This window comes from Crocodylus porosus, unplaced genomic scaffold (assembly GCF_001723895.1).
Source record: "Crocodylus porosus isolate Cpor-Errol unplaced genomic scaffold, CroPor_comp1, whole genome shotgun sequence".
Classification (NCBI taxonomy): Eukaryota; Metazoa; Chordata; order Crocodylia; family Crocodylidae; genus Crocodylus; species Crocodylus porosus.
In genome coordinates, this window is record NW_017728931.1 from 113,509,032 (window position 1) to 113,519,242 (window position 10,211).

The 10,211-nt window shown below is 39.9% G+C and overlaps 1 long non-coding RNA gene across 1 annotated transcript in view; it reads right to left on the minus strand.

The window, feature by feature from the left end:
- The window catches only part of LOC109316128, a 17,704-nt gene that overhangs the window by 1,201 nt on the left and 6,292 nt on the right, over positions 1-10,211 (minus strand). The window lies entirely within an intron of this gene.

The window sequence follows — 10,211 nt, forward strand, 5'->3', positions numbered from 1 at the left end:
GAGCAGCGCTTTGCCTCTCGTTGGCCCATAGACTTCTTGAGTCAGGTAGAGGTCATCCACGCATGAGAGAAAGCTTTGCGACCGCTCGGATTTTGCTCAGCTGTCTGCCTCAGTTTCCAGCCCCAACCTCCCAGGTTTCTGTCTCTTTTTCTTTCCTGGCTGTCTCCTCTTTACCACCAGCTTTTTTTTTTTTCCTTTCCCTTGCACCAGTGACCTTGTATAACCCTGGGGCCACTTTATGTTAAATAAACCCAAGCCTCAGTTCCTCAGCCAGCTGCTCTCTAGTCCACCAGTCCTAATCCTGGTTCTGGCAACTTTCACTCCCTACACTTTAACTCTCTCTCTCTCACCTTAAACTTCCCCCAAGTATCCCAGGTACCCCAAGCACATACATATATACTGTACCATCCAAGTTAAGAACCTACCTGTGTGTATGTGTAGTTGGGTTGTATGTGTGTGAACTGGTGAGTGGGTACATGTGTATTTATCTATATATGTGTCATTGTGTGCATGATATACAAATTAGTGATCTGTGTATATGTACTGAATGTGCGGGTATCGACAATTGATGTTTGTCTAACTTTTGGGGGTATAGTGCATATGCTTGAATTGGTGATAGGTATGCATGTGCCTAGCCTGGTTTGGATGTGTATGTGCCTGAGTGTGTGTGTGTATGCACCTAATTGATTTGTGTGTTTGTATATGTACAATTGTGTCACACCCTCCTGTCTAACAGCGCAATATTGAGATCCTGAGAGTTGGCCTGACCCCACAGGGCAACAGTGGTGCTCCCTCTGCAATGAATCTCCTGCCCATCATGCCACCTCTAACCAGGCCTCATAAAACTTCCCCCAAGCTTCACAGATGTTATGCAATACACAGATTGCAATTATGACCCAGAGTTGTTGCCCTTGGCATCCTTGAGGTGGGTGGTGAGGGTGCACTAGTATTCCTTGATGCAGCCTAAGGCACACTCCACCAGGGCTTAGGTCTGGCCCAGGCACTGGTCAAAGTAGACCTGGCAGGGGCTCATATAGCCCGTGTAGGATCACATAAGTCATGTGGATAGGTGGGTTCTCCCATGAGGAAGGGTGGGACCAACACAGTGCCCAACTGGAAGTCTAGTACCTCTAACATGGGCACTGCGTGCACAACCAGCACTCACATTGGTGAAGGTACTGCAGTGGTCAATGAAGGCCTGGAGCACCAAGTAAGAGCCCCTCTGCAGTAAGATTGCAGTAAGGGTAGTCACCATGGGGCAGGCAGGTGATGGGGTTGTAGGCCCCATCCAGGGCCCTAATGCACTGGGGGAATACCAGTGCCTGGAACTCTGCCACCACCACCAGGGAGTCATGCACCCAGAGCACCATACGCCCCAGCATGTTCTACAGGGTGCCACCTACCTCCAGACAGCCTCCTCAGCTGTGGCCTTGACCATATGCAAGTGATGGCTCACATGGACATTCCTGCCACCCTTTGCTAGCTTGAGAAGGGTGAGGGCCATCCAGGTGTCTGTGGGAAGGGGTGGCTGCATGATGGTTTCCTGCCACTCCAGATGCAGATGGTGTTGCTTCAGGGAGGTCCAGGAAGATGGCCCGAATCATCCTGAATGCCTCCAGCCTCTGCTCATAGTGCCAGGTCTGGCAGATAACATGCAGCCATCAGTCCTGGCTAGCCCAGAGTTCTCAGAAGCAACAGGGCTGGAGGCCCAGGATGGCAAGGGTGGTCCCAGTGGTAGCACCTACCAGCCCATCATCAGCATCTCTGTGGGGGTCCAGGCACCAGGATGGGATGCTGGGATGGCACGGTGTAGCCAGGCAGGTGGTTGCTGCACATGGAGGAACTGGTAGGGCCCAGTTAGCACAGCAGGCCATCAGGGTTAGTATGGCAGGCCAGTAGGGTCAGCATAGTAGCCAGTAGGAGCCCACAGCACTGAGTGTTGCTGCCAGGGGCAGGGCCTGGAGCAGTCATGGCACTGGGAAGCAGAGGCTGATGCATGCTGCTGCTGGCCAAGGAAGTGGCTGACCAGTGATCAGAGAGCAGGGCTTCCTTTTCAATCTGCTCCCACATCCCTGCATATGTAGATGCCTCCCTGGAAGCATTTACTCACAAGTAAATTGATCTTGAATCAAATGCATCTGTAGATGAACCCAGAGAGTATTGGAAGCATTTTCAAGAGCTCCTGAACCAAGTCTCTAATGTCAAAGACAATGCCACTAAAACCATTCCACAGCATCCCATTAAGGACTACTTTGCAACTTATCTAGAGTCTTTGAAAGCCATTAGCAGATAAAAAACAAAAAACCCCATAGTTCTGGTGGAATACCAGCTGAAATTTATAAGGAAGGATTAGGGGTGGGGAAGTATCTTTCACTAACAACACAGCATAATGAAAATCTGGAAACGTGAACAGAGTCCTAGTGACTTGAGAGATGTAGGAGTTGTTACTATATGCAAGAAAGGAGACAGATCAGCTTTCAAGTATGGTATTATACTGCAGTCTATTGTTGGGAAAATCCTTACCTGCATCCTCCTCAATAAATATGCTTTCCTTGATGAGATTCTACTCAAGTCCCAGTGTGGTTTCAGACCACTCAGAGGTACAATAGTTATTACCTTTGTTGGTAAACAGTTGCAGGAGAAGTACCTCAAGCAATACAAAGATTTTTACATTGTCTTCTTTGATCTAACTAAGGCCTTTGATCAATCAACAGAAAGGTGGTAGGGAAGATCCTGATGATCCTGTCATAAGGTTGCCTAACAACCAGTTCCCCAAGCAGGTCCTTTACTCTTAATTCACTGTTCTAGAGGTGGGAAAGAGATTCAAGGGGACTTTGAAGGCCAATCTGGAAAAAAATTAAATATTAGCATCAATGCCTGGGAGACTCAAGTACTGAATGATCCTGAAGGCACTATGGTGTACAACAGCATATTGATTATTTTATTTAGAGAAAGCCTCCCTCACTCTGGAGGCAGATGGCAAGAAACACAGAGGGGAAAAAAACTCTAATCCAACATCATCAGGATCTACACCTTCCTTCCAGAACTTCTTGCTATATCTGCCTTCCAGTATGTGGAGCTCAGATTTACCTCTTCATTCATCTATACACTCAGCAATAGCTTCTTTATTTACTGGAAGGATGTCATCCTCATATTGAGGGACTGCCAATGACAACAGTCTGTTATCTGTAAGTACTTGCTAAGTATTTTGAATAAGAAACTTTCAAACTACGTGTTATTCATGAGTTATTTCAGCTGTTCACAATGTGTTACTCATTGTAGTTAATGTGTGGTAATTCTGCTCAGTCACAATGCAGTAGTTCTGCTCACATTCTCTAAAGTGACTGATGTGCCTTCAGTAGGAAAAATCATGGCTGCTAGATAATACTCTTGTAATATTATTGGATGATTACTTGTGTTAAAATTTAGCAGACTTTTGGGACTAGCTACAATTTTCACAATACTTTGTTTACTTCAGATTTAGTTTAGTGCTCTTTGAACTTAATGTTGCTTGACAAGTGTGACATTTGTCAGACTAGAATGCATCTGTCTACAAAGTAGAACTTTTAAGTTGATCTCAGCATCTTCAAAAACAAATCTTTAGTCACTCCTGAGTTAAAACTAGTCTGACCTTGGTACGTTTATTCACACACACAGGCACACATGCACGCGCGCACACACACGCACACATTATGAACCAGGCTTTTATTTTTAGTATTCAAGTCTCTGTTAACATGGAGGGAGGGGTGCGGGGGGGAGGGGGAGAAAAAAACAAAACAAGAAGATTTTCGTGAAGTCAGGGCTTAATCCTGAGCTGATTGAAGACAATGCAAGTCTTTCCACTGACATCAATGGAAAGATCAGATCAGACCCTAAAAGAGAAACTACTTGTTGTTCTCTCATGATAAATAGAAACAATCCTGCCCTTTCACCCATAGTTCAGTACAGTATAGCAGATGTAGGTGTAGTTGATTACACATTCCTCCAAAGCACTCAACATTAGTTGTCATCACATCTTCAGTACTATACTATAGGATCACTCTCTATTTAGAACAGAAACTAATTACTATCCGCATGGGACTCATTAACAAAAGAAAATCTTTTAAAAGGACTATCTAGGGTTAAATGAAACACCGTACTTTAATGAGGCTGGTATCACAGGGAGCTGACTGCACTAAGTTTTTACTACTGATCAGAGATAGTGTCCTCTGATCTATTTTGATATAACAATGCTTACACTCAGATAAATTGCTCAATGAAAAGGAATTCTAGAGCCATTGGAAATAGCCTAGATTAACTGAAAGCATTTCCTACCCTCAACATTTTTCCAGTTAGTTCACTACTTCAAACAAATCTAGGCTAGTACATTTTGTCACCTGCAGCACCTTGTATAAGGGTCATATGCAGTCTTTCCTAGTGATTAGGCTACTGAGGAAAAGCAGAGGGCAGGGGCTGATTCATGGTTTGGGAGCCAAGCCCGCAAATCCAAAGGACAATCTAAAGGCAGAATCCAGAAGCATAGGAAAACTGGAATCAGGAACCAGGAAAGTCAGCAAGCACAGTAACCAGGAAGCTTGCCAGAGCACACCGAAGTCAGAACTGTTGGCTGGCCTGAAGTCTACTGCCTCAGCTGGTAGGCTCACTCCCAGCAGCCAACAGGAAGTCAGGTAGTTAATTAGCTGCAGTAGAGCTCATCAGTTAGAGACCCAAGGCAGGTGTGGCTGCCTAGACAATTAGCCCAGGCTAGATTGCCTGTTAGGGCCCCTGACACACGTGGCCCCTTAATGAATCTGGTTTCACTGAATAAATTCTACAATGAAATAGATAACTAAAGAAGCAATTTGATAGTTGGTAGCATAAAATTATGAAATAGCTCCTTCTTTATCCACCACACTACTGTATTAATTTCTTTTTATATTATTAGTAGTAGTAATAGTATAATATTTTTTGGACATATATGATTCTGTTGTTCAAAATGATAATTGCTGCTTCATCCCAGAAATTGAATTAATTTCAATTGAAGTGAAGGTGAAACTGAAACTATTTACATTTTCCTTCCTACAGATGAGAGCTCCATGAGACAAAGATTTAAGCTGCTAACTACAAAGAGCGCTAAGAGTTAAATGATCATACCTTAAACATTGTATCTGGGGAAACAGCACTTATAATGGCATTATAATGCCAAGAAGAGGATCAGAGCTACTGATCTTCTCATGATAGAAAGTAGAAAAACGTGTTATGTGCTTTCTCTTATCAGGATGCTACATGGAATATGTCCCTTTACCCAAGTTCAAACGGCTTTATGGATTAAGTTGAGGAGTGGACAGAACTTCAATAACAAGTCATTTCCGAGCAGCAATTTCTCCCTTTCATTATCAGCAGCATGCACTTGATTGACAGCATCCGTCTCACAGGAAGTATATTCCCAGGTTTTTTGTACCATCCTCAGTACAATACAACCTCAAAAGGCTGAGACAATATAAAGACAGGGGTCTTATTTGGTTTCTTATTTTATTGAATCGTTTTTCTGTCATAAGTGTAAGCTTTGCACCAAATCATTGACAGTCTTGCCTGTCAACTATGTTCAGCTGTAAATAATACAGCTTTTGCTTGCTTCAGCTTTAGTTGTTAATTCCTTCTTCCACTTACTACTACATGCTGGGCTTAGAACTTATGGCATTTGTCAGGCTGGGCTTGCTTAGTAACAAGGTGAAGCTGCTATTTAATCACTGTTTGACAATATCTAGATTTTAATTTGTTTATGCATTTGTTAGACTTACATCCCACCCTATCCAAAATGCTCAGCTTGCAATAAAAAGACAAACAACCCACAGATGGGAAACAATAACAACACCCCTAAACTTGTGACTATGGAAAGGGTATTTGCTACTACTGAATATCCAGATATCTTTCTGTTGCTCATAGTTTAAAGAAAGTACAACATGAAAACAGAAAACCGTAGAATCAATTGCTTAGCATAGCTAAATAAAATAAGGTATCCATTTAAACTGAAATGCCATGCCTCACTTTTAAGCATACATGTTCATATATATGCCTTTTCATTGAAAGTCCCTTTAATGATCCAAATGTTAGTCCCAGTCAAAGGAGTGTATCACATTTACTTATTTAGATAAGTTGCTTCTTTAGTTCACTGAGTAGATGTCTTTAAAAAGCCATTTCCATTTCTTTCCTATATCCTGACCCACCTACATGCATGAGATTTGAAATGCATGTAGATAGGAAACATTATAACATTTTGTAATCCCAAAATATTTTTGTCATCTAAATTATTATGTATTGTAGACACTGACATATTAAAATCCCACAAAAATGTCTGTTCTTAAATGATCATTACTGTAATTTCCAATGAAAGTATAAACACTCAGTATGCTCCTTCATTATTATTTGGGATATTACTCTCAGAGAAGTCATGTGTGCCATATACTGTATAGCAGCATCGCCAACAAATCACTAAATGAAACTTTTTTTCCTCAAAAAGCCGTTTTCATGAGACATCATGAAACAAGAGTATGCAGATGTGACATATTGAAAGAGTGTAATTGTTTTGTAGCAAACCAGATATTTGTGCACTAAACAAGTCTGTTATCCATAACAAAGTTATTATTATTTTCAAAATACTAATCTCCAATTGTCTTTTTTTTAAAAAAAAAGGATCTAGAATTACCTTAAGTATGGTCCAAATGCATGTTATGAATTCCACTGAAATGAAAAGGATTATTTGCTATCTATCTAAACGATGCTACTTATAGAAAACCACATAATTTAGATCAATTCCACCTTAGGTTTTTTTAATATCTGTACCTAGCCTCCATGTATAAAATGAACTAGATACATACACAGGACACAGCTTTACTAACCAACCGTTCAGATAGGAAATGTAGAATATTCATATATTCTAGTGAAACTACAGAGAAAATGAAACTATTTTTATCAGGTTTAGGAGCCTTACAAAAATTTGAAATGGTTCTTTAATTCAAATTATTGCCATGGGGTCCAGATTTACATCCCCTCCAAAAGCTGTCTACTTCAGCAGCATCACATCATGTATGTGCCATCATAAGAGTGATTAATTTATTATACCATGTTTCAGTAAAGTATTTTAGCATGTGCCTAACTGAGCCAAAGTACATTTAGATATTCATGTGCGTACGGATGAGACATGATCAAGTAACTTTCCAAATCAGAACCTTAAAGAAAAAAAAAAGGATTGTAATATGATTACCATCAATAAGATTTTGCAGGAGCACCATTTCTTGAGCATTTCTAGGATTTTTTCTACTTGTACACCAGAACTATTTGTCATAGTGCAGTACTAATGGATTAAATCCAAAGGTCCTATATCAAAGAAATACTTGCCCTAGACAATATAATTTTAGTGTCAGATATTGAAAAGCTGGGAGGAGATTTCTTCATTTATACAAGCATAGCTGTAAACAAGAGACTAGAATATGCATAATAAAAAGACTGCTACATGGAGAGTGTTCCTCTAAAATATCCATTTAAATATTTACTTTAAATGTATTTCTTTGTTTTGAGATATACCTTTTCACCAGTCATTAAGCATGAACTCCCTACACATGGTGGCCTTCTTACACTTTGGAGAAGTGATTTTACTAATCTGTGCCTCATCTTTTCTCTTTGTGAAGAGTGGCTAATGCCATCTATCTAACTTAGTCAAAAAATGGGATCTGCATAAGAAAAAATGTTTTAAAGCAGTATTATTTATTCCTCTTATTATTAAGAAACACCTGCAATTCAAAAAACAATATACTTTTTTTTTCACATTACAGATCAGCAGTATAACCTCATCTATGTAATAAAACAAACAGAAGGCCATTGCTTAGTTTCTGCTATAAAGGAAACCATGACTTCTTCAAAGGTTTTAAAAAATAAAGTGTTAAACTGTTAAAATCTTTTGGATTCAGGCTTTTGCAGGTGGTTATTTGTGAATGGGATATCCTGAGGGATGAACCATTGTCTGTACATCCTGTCTATAAATAGTTTAAATCCAAATGTCAACATTAAAAACAACCAGTAAATTGTAACTCCTGAAATGGTCCAAAGGGAAATCACTCTCAGACTTACAGCCCATGAGGAAATGCTTGAATGACACATAGATATCCCAGAGCACTGTAATGCACTTAAAACACCTCTTTCCTTTTAAGGGACAGGCTACTGACATCTGTAATAGCTAAGGATTCTATTCATGTAGGTGTTCACTAGGAAGGTGTGCCCGTGCATGTGTGAATATTTTCCATGGACTGTATTTGGTATCTTCATCCAGTGACCTTTCACTGCAATCTTCAGTAGGTATTCACATTTTCCCTCCTTAAAGTGTAATAGTAGACTATTGCCCTCCCTTCCTACTTTCTGTAACAGCCCCCCCCCCTCCCTCTGCCTCCCCATCACCAAAAGGAAAGAGCAATTAAGCTAAAGCAAGCTATACTGGAATAAGCATCCAGGGGAAAACCAGAATAAGGGGCTATATATTACTGAACAACTTAGGACTATGACTAAACACACTTTTCCATGCTTTACTAAGCTGTTATTTATAATAAGTTCATTTAGAATTCAAAGATGGAAAAACAATGTTGAGGAAAAATTGTTATTTTTTTAAAATATCCTTGCTTAACATTTTCTAGAGTTTCATTCCTATAGCAAGCATCACAATTAAGCTCTCAGTTAAGTATTAGGTTAGGTCAGGCCCTAAGAGGATGTTTAACGTTTTCCACCTTTCATCAAAATGAACAAACATTTCCCTCCTATTTCTTCATTAAAAAATTTAGGCACAAACCTTGAGGTTGGGTATTTATAAATAATTAACTACCATATTGAAATAAATAGCAAAGAAAGAAGAACAAATATGATGCATTCATAATAGAGGGTTTTGTGTAAGTCAGTCTGTAAAAATAAGCATATTGAGCTCAGTTACACAGAATACTTCTTCAGACAAGCTGAACAATATAACTTCAGATTGAAAGGTTATAAACATTTACACAAAATATCAGCTCTGTGTACCATTTTTTTTCTTCAAGAAATGGTTCTTAACAGGACAGAATCTGATCAGAAGTACAGAATCTTTTTAAGAAAAGTAGTAACATTCTATTAAAAAACTATCTATCTATCTAGACATGCACTCAGAAATGTCCTATCTTAACCCAGGATGTGTCCTAAGCAGACAAAGAATCCACACAACTTCTACAGCAAACACTCAATAATTTAAGTTTAGTGGTTCATGGATCCCAAAATTAACTAAACCAGCTGTATATAGCAAGTGAACTCATTTTATAAAAGGTTATCACATGATTGATGTGTTTAATTCCTTTTGGATATGAAAATTGGATATGAAAAGGTCACAGGGATGCTTAAGCATAATATAATAAGGTACTTAAGTCAGGTAATTCAGTTCATTATTGATTGATTAAATTTCATGTTCAGCTTAAACTCCTCTAGCAAACACCTTCTGTTGTCTGTTTTGACATCATTTCTTGCAATGACAAGGAGACTTAGCCTCTCAGGGCGTGTCCACACATGCAAGCACATGCGCTTGCAGAACCAAAAAAAGAAATGCAAATTTGATTCGGGTTTTTTTTTTTTTTTTGCTTCAGTGCACATGCTTGGACATGCACTTTGTTGTGGAGCAAATTGTGTCACTTGGGGCAAAATAACTCTGCCTGGCTTCTCCCAGATCTGCAGCCAGGGGGAGTGAGAGCCTAGGGCCAGCACCTGTGCTGTTTCCAGCAGTATAAAAAGCTTCTCTGTCCTGGCCCCATCCATAAAAAATGCTGCCCTGGCACTCAGCTCAGGGCTACTCACTCTTCGGAGCTTCTGGGACTCGGCCACTTGGTACCTGGGGACGTGCCAGCCGGACTGCTGCAGCAGCATCCCAAATACATTTTTTAAAATACCCACAAATCTATATTTTTTCACATTTAACACAAAAGACCACTCTACACACACACACATATATATTCAGAGAGAAAGAAAGAGAGAGAGAGAGACAAAGATAGCAGTCAGTTGGGCAATGCTTTATTTACAATGTTAAAGCAATGTGCAAGCCTACCAGTGTCTCTATTGTCATGATAAAATAAATTCTAAATACTTATATGTGTTGATGTGTACTTTTGGTTTTCTTTGCACATGATGGGTGTGTGATGGGGGGATGTCATGTTTGCAGGAAGGGGGTGGGA